This window comes from Chinchilla lanigera, unplaced genomic scaffold (assembly GCF_000276665.1).
Source record: "Chinchilla lanigera isolate Chin_1 unplaced genomic scaffold, ChiLan1.0 scaffold00014, whole genome shotgun sequence".
Lineage (NCBI taxonomy): Eukaryota > Metazoa > Chordata > Mammalia > Rodentia > Chinchillidae > Chinchilla > Chinchilla lanigera.
In genome coordinates, this window is record NW_004955415.1 from 29,107,455 (window position 1) to 29,116,197 (window position 8,743).

At 37.6% G+C, this 8,743-nt stretch overlaps 1 protein-coding gene across 1 annotated transcript in view; it reads left to right on the forward strand.

Annotated features, from left to right (window-relative positions):
- Positions 1-8,743, forward strand: part of Xrn2 (5'-3' exoribonuclease 2) — a 68,315-nt gene that overhangs the window by 395 nt on the left and 59,177 nt on the right. The window lies entirely within an intron of this gene.

An 8,743-nucleotide genomic window follows, 5' to 3' on the forward strand; every position in this document is an offset into this window, starting at 1 on the left:
AGGGCCAGGCCCTCCGGTCCCGCGCTTCCCGGTACTCGCAGGCCCCGCCCACGCTTTGTCTCCGCCCGGGACCGCGCACCTCCGCGGGGCTCGCTGAGGGCTCAAAGGTCCCGGAAGCCTCTCTGGCCCGGTCTGCGGTGCTGACTAGTTAGGGATGCGCGGGTGCCGAATGTGCCTTTACTCCCCTTGCGAGACAATACCTGGCGGAGAGCTTTTTTGTTGCTTACTATTGGAGCCAGACCTTTTGTTGCTGTTGTCAAGTTTTGATCAGAAAGTAGCAGGTTGGAAAGGACTACGACCCGGTATAGATCTGATGAGTGCCCGCTTCTTTGTGTCCCGACCGCTGGACAGTTTGTTAACATTTTCAAGATGCATTGAAAAACATTTTTTGTTAGTTTGTTACAATATAGGAAGACTTCTGGCCATTCTTGAGTTGTATCATTTCCATGATCCTGAGTTCGATGGTGAGCTCTTACTTAGAATTTCTGGAATGGGAAAGTTCGGGACACACATGTCCGCTCCTCTCCTCGGTTTTTGAAGTCGTTATCTACCTGTTGCTGTGAAGTTTTCTTTTGCTTAGACAGCAGAGAGTTTGATTTTTAGTTTCTTAGATGCTAACCCAGGAGAAATCAAAAGTCTTGTTTGAGTGACATCTTGTTTCTCTCACAAAATAAGTTGCTAAGCTCAATGCTTGTTTGTTTGTAAAATCAAATTTTTTTTTTTAAATCAAATTTTACGTTATCATAGCGCTAAGCAAATAAAAAGCAACAGTTCCTCGGTCCACCCTTTCCCAAACTTTTTCTTCTCTCCAGAGACAGCCACTTTTAACTATTTTGGTTCTATCTCTAGATATGCTTATACTTGATTTATCAGTTTTAGCTCTTAATTCTCTATAATAGGAGAGCATTTGGCCTCTTATTCAGCACTCCCCTCATTCTAAGGCAGTAAGTTATCGTTTTTATTTCTTCCATTGGTTAATTCTGTAACTTCAAGTGATACTTTTTAAAAACTCCATCTTTATGAGGTGCCATTAGACTCACTCGTTTTTTACTCTGATGTTAGCTTTTTTTTACCTCTGCAGGCCTTACCCTTCACCTCACTGTTGTCAGTTCTACTTTGCCATTGTTAGCATCCAGAATTGTTGGGGCTTTGGTTATACTGTACAGTCTGTTCCTAAAAGCTAAGAAATCAAATAGTGCCATTGATAGTTGCCATGGTGCAGATCTGTGTTATGTATTTATGCTGCTTTTTCTTTTTCCACTTTCCCTTTCTCTCTACCCACTTTTATCAGGCATTCTGTTAGGTCCACTTTCGTTTTGGGCACTCCTTGGAGTCTTCCTTATTCCTGTTGCAGTCACCCCTGGTTATTGTGTAGGCTTGCTGGAAAGCTGCTCCCTGAGATTTTCAATGGAAGGTATCACTTAATGGATCATCATCTTTCTTGGCTAAATCTTTCTTTGGTTTTTATTTTCGGTTGACTTCATAGGAAATGCCTTTAGGGGGTGAGTTTTCTGTCGTTTTAGGGCCCAAAATATCTCTATTACACATCATCTCCATACACATGAAAGATCACCAGCTAGACACAGAGTTCAGGTCTCTAAGTTACTTTCCCTCAAAACGTTGAAAGCGTTGTTCTTTAATTACCTAGTATTGCTGATGATAAGTTCAACGTTAATGTGCTTTTTGTTTAACAAATACTTAACATTGACCATGTACCAGGCATATTTTAAGCACTTCACAGATATTAACTTGTTAGATTCTCCTACCTCCCACGAGACTATTATTACTTGTTATTAGAGATAAGAAAACAAATAGATAGGTTGAGTAACCCACCTAAGATCTCTCAGCTAATAGTAAAAGGTAGGGCCAGGATGGAAACCAAGAAAGCCTTGATCTTAATTTTTTAATGCTTTCACTTTCATTCTTTTTGTGTTGTTCAGTTTTTTTTTAAGGATTTTGTTTATTTGCTTATGTATTTATTTGAGTCAGCATCATTATTTAGCCCAGACTGACCTTGAACTCCTGGGCTCAAGTGATCTCCTGAATAGCTGGGATTACAACCCATGCTACCATGTCTGGTTTCTTTTTGATGTATTTTATTTTATTTTATTTATTTATTTGTTGGTGGCGAGGAGGTCTTCAAGACAGGGTATTGCTGTGCAGGTCAGGTGGGCCTTGAACTCAGTTTCTAGCCCAGGCTGGCCTTGAATTTACAGGGATCCTCCTGCCTCAGCTTCCCAAGTGCTGAGATTACAGGTGTGTGCCACCACAGCTGGCTCCTTTTGAATATAAATTTTCATGATTATGTACCTAGCTATAGATTTCATTTTTTTTTTCCTGGTACTGGGAATTGAACTCAGAACCTTGTGCTTGCCAGGCTGGCGCTTGTGCCACTGAGCTATATCCCTGGCTCCTAGATTTCATTTTTAAATTTAAATTTATTTTGGTCATTACTTGGCTGACTGAATCTGGACTCTAGTGTATTCTTTACTTTTAGAGAATAGTATTTATTTCTTGACCTCTCTTCTTGCTTCCCAAACTTCGGATATTGGTCGTCCTAGATTGATTTTTTTCCTGTTTCTTTTTTCTTTTTCTCTCATTACCTAGCTCTTTTCCTCTTCCCGATTCCTTCCTTCTTTTGCAGCTTTACTGAGGTACATGTGATATAATGTATGTTTAAGGTATGTAATTTAATACAATGGGTCATGAATCCAATAAAGGCAAGCATCACCTATAAAATATTCCTTCTGCCACTTTATAGTTGTTCTTTCTTTTATCAGCTGCTTACTCTTTGTTTTCTGACCCTAATGGTAAATTTTCATTGTCTAGAATTTTGCTTAAGTGCTTTGTACAATATATACTCTTTAACCTGGCTTACTTTCATGTAGCATTATTATTTTGAAGATTCATTTGATATAGTGGAAAGAAACTCAAGCCTGCTAGATGTCTGGTACAAGTTTGTGTTCTCTAAAATCAAAGAACGAATTTTAGGAACAATGGAAGTTAAGAGCAGAATATATTTATTGAGGGAAAGAAAGCTTCTGTCTGAGAGAGAGACAGAAAGGGTCCCGAATGGGTTGTCAAGGATCCTGCCTTTTCTAGGGATTTTTATAGAGCAAATCCATGATGTGAGACAGGTCCAAGGTGGGAAAAATGGAAATCACAAGATGGGCATGAGGTGAGTGAAAACTGTGGTCAGTCAATAAGACTATAATTGCTCAGGTAAAATTGATTAAATCAGGATCAAATGGGGAGGCATGCCATGTTTTCATGCCCCAAACAGGCATGAATACAGAACAGGAACTTTTCCTCTAGTGGGCTGAGTTAGTGACTCTTCCTGGCTTTCTCCAGGTGATAGATGCCTATTTAGAATATCAATCCCTGATGCTTATCCTTAGGGAATTATGTGGATGCTTTTGTTTCATCATTTGTCTTGAAATCTAGCCCACAGCAGAGGTGCCTGTCTCCCCCACAGTTGCAAGGCATTTTGACTTCTGCACTGGCTCTTTCGAGGGCCTGTCTGTCTATAATATTTCTATCTAACTTAGTTGCCTACAATACATTCATGTTGTTATGGCTATCAGTAGTTTTTTTTGTTTGTTTGTTTGTTTTTTGGTACTGGGAATCGAACTCAGGACCTTGCGCTTGGCAGGCAGGCGCTTGTGCCACTGAGCTATATCCCCGGCAACAGTAGTTTATTTTTGAATAGTATTCTGTGTTGTGGATATACTGTATTTTGTTTATTTTCTTGATAGATGAACATTTGGATTGTTTCAACTTTTGTGCTGTTAAAAAAAAACCTGTGAACATCTGTGTGCAAGTCTTTGTGTGAATGTATTCTTGTTTCTTTAAGGGGAAAAATTACGAGTGAAATAATTAGATTGTGTTGTGTGGTAGGTATGTGATTATTTAGAAAGAAAAACTTACTTATTTTTCCAAATTGGTTGTGCCGCTTTATGTTGATGTGCACACCACCTGAGAGTTCTGATTACTTTGCTTCCTTGTCAACATTTGGTATGCTTAGTTTCAAGTTTTAGACATTCTAGTGTAGTGTCATCTTATTGTGGTTTTAAACTTGCATTTCCCTAATGGCAAATGTTGTTGAACATCATTTCAGGTACATATCTTCCATACATCTTCTTGCCTGTGTGGTCTGTTCATACTTTTTTTTTTTATCTTTTCGAAACAGGGTCTCACTATGCAGTTTAGGCTGGGCAGTTTCAGGTAGCTCTTCCCTCTTTCAGGGTTGCATTTTCAACACATTCTACAGTCATGTTTTTGATAACTGCAAGCAGGGAAATGGAGGGATGAGAGCTATGTTAGTCTGAGATCACCCAAAGAACTGTCTTTACACTTGCTCATTCTCCTGTCTGATGTATTTATTCCTAGTTGGTGTGTGAAATAGATATCCCACTGTGTGTTGAGTAAAATGTGCTTATTGTCCATTTGTATGTTTTTTTGGAAGAAGTATATGTTTAGATTTTAGGTTTTTTTGCCTTTTTGTAAATAAGGTTGTCCTTTCATTGGTTGTCTGAATCTGTAGGAGACTGAGGCAGGATTGCATGAGCCCAGAAGTTCAGGAGTTCTAAACTAGTGTGGACAGCATAGCAAAGTCCTGTCTCAAAAAAAAAAAAAAAAGGTGGGGAGGGAAGGAGAAAATGTGTATTATAGATATAACATTATATCTATCTATATATAACATTATATCTATATATAACATTATATCTATATATAGATAATGTGTATTATATAGAATTCTATATATAGAATTCTATATATATATAGAATCTATATATAGAAATATGTGCACACCACCACACATAATACACATTTTCTATATATAGAATCTATATATAGAAAATGTGTATTATAGATATAACATTATATCTATCTATATATAACATTATATCTATATATAACATTATATCTATATATAGATAGATATAATGTTATCTACGTGTGCATTATAGATATAACATCCGTATTAGAGATATGAATTGCAAGTATTTTTTCCTATTCTGTGAGCTGTCTTTTCACTTTGATGATGGTATATTTTGAAAAATAAAAGTTTTAAATTTTGAAGAGGTCCATTTTATGTATTTCTCTTTTTATTGTTTATGCTTTTGGTGGCATATCTAAGAATCTGTTGCTAAATCCAAGGTCGCAAAGATTTCTGTGTTTTCATCCAAGAGTTTTACAGTATTAACTCTTAATTTTAGGTACATGATGTTTTACATATGGTTTGAGGTAGGGGTCCAACTTTATGCTTTTGTATGTGGCTAGTTGTCCCACACCATTTGACTACTCTTTCCCCCATTTAATGGACTTGATAGCATTGTAGAAATGAGTTGACTATAGGTGTATTAATTTACTTCTGGACTCTTAAATTTTATTCCAATAGCGCCCCCCCCACCCCCAATTTAATTCAAGACCTTGTGTTTGCCCGGCAGGCATGTTCTGCTGAGCTATATTCCCGGCCCTCCAGTAGATCTTTATGTTAGACTTTATGCCAGTGTCACAGCATCTTGATTACTATCATTTTGTAATAAATTTTGAAATCAGGATATATGAACCCTCTTATTTTTCCTTCAGGACTGTAGTGGCTATTCCAGTTCCCTTGCATTTCTATTTGAAATTTAAAAATACCTTATCAGTTTCTACAAAGAAGACAGCTGAGAATCTGAGAGGATTGGGTTGAACTTGTGAATCGGTTTGGGCAGTATTACCATTTTAATGTCAGAAATTCTGTTCCAGGCATATAGGATGTGTTCCATTTATTTAGAGCTTACTTAGTTTCTCTCAACAGTGTTTCATAGTTTCTAGAATATGGGTTATACGTTCATTGGTAAATGTATTTCATTTTAGGGAGATACTACTGTGAATAGAATTTTTACATTTTTTGGAATGTTCATTGCAAGTATGTAGAAATTCAGTTTATTCTTTGTGTATTGATCTTATAGGAATATAAGCTGTTACTGATCCTTACTGAACTCATATATTAGTTCTGATAGTTTTCAAGTGGATTCTTTAGAATTTTCTATAAACAAAATCATGTCATCTGCAAATACAGTCTTACTTTCTTTCCAACATGGCTGCCATTTATTTCTTTTTCTTACCTGATTGCCCTGTCTAGAACTTCCAGTATAATCTTTTTTTTTTTTTTTTTTTTTTGCAGTACCGGGTATAGAACTCACAACCTTGTACTTGCTAGGCAGGTGCTTATGCCACTGAGCTATATCCCCAGCCCAAATACGTTATTTCTTTTTTTTTTTTTTTTTTCTTCCAGTATAATCATAATAGAAGGAGCAAGAATAGATATCCTAGTCTTATTTCTGATCTTAAAGGGAAAAAAATCTAGACTTTTGTCATTAAGTGTAATGTTAATTGGGGGTTTTGTTGTGGATTCCCTTAGTGAGGTTTGTTGAGGGTTTTTGTGTGTGTGTGTGTGTGTGGCTTTTGTTAAGTCATGAAAGGGTTTTAGATTTTTCAAATCTTTTTAAATATTTAAGGATCATGTCTTTCTTTTATATTCTATTAATGTGATGAGTTTTGACTGTTTAACTGCATTTTTCAGATAGCATTTGATCATGATGTATGATCCTTTTACATATGCTTCTGTTTTGTCAAGGATTTCCATACCCATGTTCGTATCAGATACTGGCCCATTTCTATTCTTATTTTTTTATTTTTACCTTTTATGGTGCTGGGGGATCAAATCCAGGGTCTATGCATGGTGGGGAAGCACTCTCTCTGTCTAACCTGCTAGATGTCTGAAAGGCTGAGTTCTCCTGTTCTCTAAAATTGAGGAATGAATTCTAGGAACAATGGAGATTAAGAGTAGGAAGAATTTATTGAGAGAAAGAAAGCTTCTGTCTGAGAGGGACAGAAGGGTCCCTGGAAGGGGGGTTGTCCGTCAACCCTGCTTCTCAAGGGTATTTATTGAGCAGAACCATGAGGTGAGGTGGGCTTAAGGTGGGACAGAACTATAATCAATCAATAAGATTATAAGTATAGTCACTTAGGTAATATTGAGCCAGTGGCGTATCATAGGATGGGTGTGAGGTGGAACAGAACTATGATCAACCAGTAAGTATACAACAAGTGTAGTCACTAGGGTAATATTGATTAAATGGGGATCAAAAGGGGAAACAAGTCATGTTGCAAGAGCACATGGGACAGACAAGGACTTTCCTGGAGGAGTGAGTCAAGGAGGCTCCTCCCCATGGTGACTGATGCTTGCCTAGAGAACATCAATCACTGCTGGTTCATCCCTAGGGGAAGTATATAGATGAGTAGTTCTTTTTCGTGAAGCCTGCCCCTCAGTAAATACTCCTCCAGCCACCGTTGTCTTCTTCATTGACTTCTCAAAGGCCTAGCCCTGCCTGACTGCTTACAATACTTCCACCCAACTTAGCTATGTATCATCTATATATTGTATACTTTTCCTTCCAGGAAATTCCTTGTCTGTCCCATGTGCTCTTGCTACATGACTTTCCCACTTCTCAGGGGAAGCTTTATAGAGCAAAGTTGTGAGGTTGGTATAAGGCAGGACAAAACTATGATCAATAGGATCATAAGTGTAGTCGCTTAGATAATATTGATCCAACGGGGAAGCAAATTGCACAGCAAGTGTGCCTGGAAGGAACTAGAATCTTGCCTGGAAGGGGTGGGTTAGGGACTCATCCTGTTGCCCTCTCCCCAGGTGATTGATTCCTATTTAGGATTTCAGTCATCACTGTTTATCCCAAAGGGAAGTATGTAGGTGTAGTCATTTCATCTTTGTCCTGAGGTCTGGCCTTTAAGAAATGCACTTCCACCCAGTCATGAGGTATCTTCTGCACCGATTCCTTTGAGGGCTTAGCCCTGTCTCCCTGCCTATAATACTTCTAACTAATTTAGCTGTATATAATGAAGACACTTGGCTTGGGCTTTCTTCTTGGGTAGTTTTAAAATTACTGACTCAATTTTTTTCATTTATTAATTTTTTCTGATTATTCTGTAAGCATTTTTGCTGGTTTGGGTCTTTCTAATAATTTGTCCATTCCATCTAAATTGTCTAATTTGTTGGTATGCTTATTTATAGTATTTCTTTACAATTGTTTTTGGTGTTGCTACTTAAGAAGGTGTGGTTTGGGGCAGCTCTGTAAGTATATTGATGAGGAGAACCAGCTGGGTTCCCTCTGCTTTTTTCCCTGATCACACCCAGCAATTAAACTCCAGCAGTTGGGCCCATTGTTACTTTCAACAATGCCCTAGGGCATAAATTCCTGTATAAACCAGTCCAGTTAAATTGTGACTCCTTGTGGGTAATTGGTTTATATAGTCAGAGTTTGAGGGCTCTCTTCAGCTGTGTCCTGCCTCCAGTTATGAATCTCCTTCCAGCTGCTTTTTTCTACGACTTCCACTGTTCTTTTTTTTTTTAATATGATGCAAACACTTTTATTATTATTTTTTTGGTACCAAGAATTGAACTCATGGCCTCAGGCTTGCCAGGCAAGCACTTACGCTGTTGAGCTACATCCCCAGCTCCACTGTTTTTAAGAGCATCTTTGTTTGTAACTTTGCCATGCTCTTTTGTAAATATAATCATTTCCACTCTTTTCATAGTTTTTTTTTTTTAAATTAGGTTTCTGTTTGCCAAAATCTTTAAATATTTTTGTTTTTAAAATAACTTTCTCCAGTTTCACTGGGAAGCAGGTGAGTAGTCCCTGTCATTTTGTTTCTTTTTTTTTTTTTTTTTTTT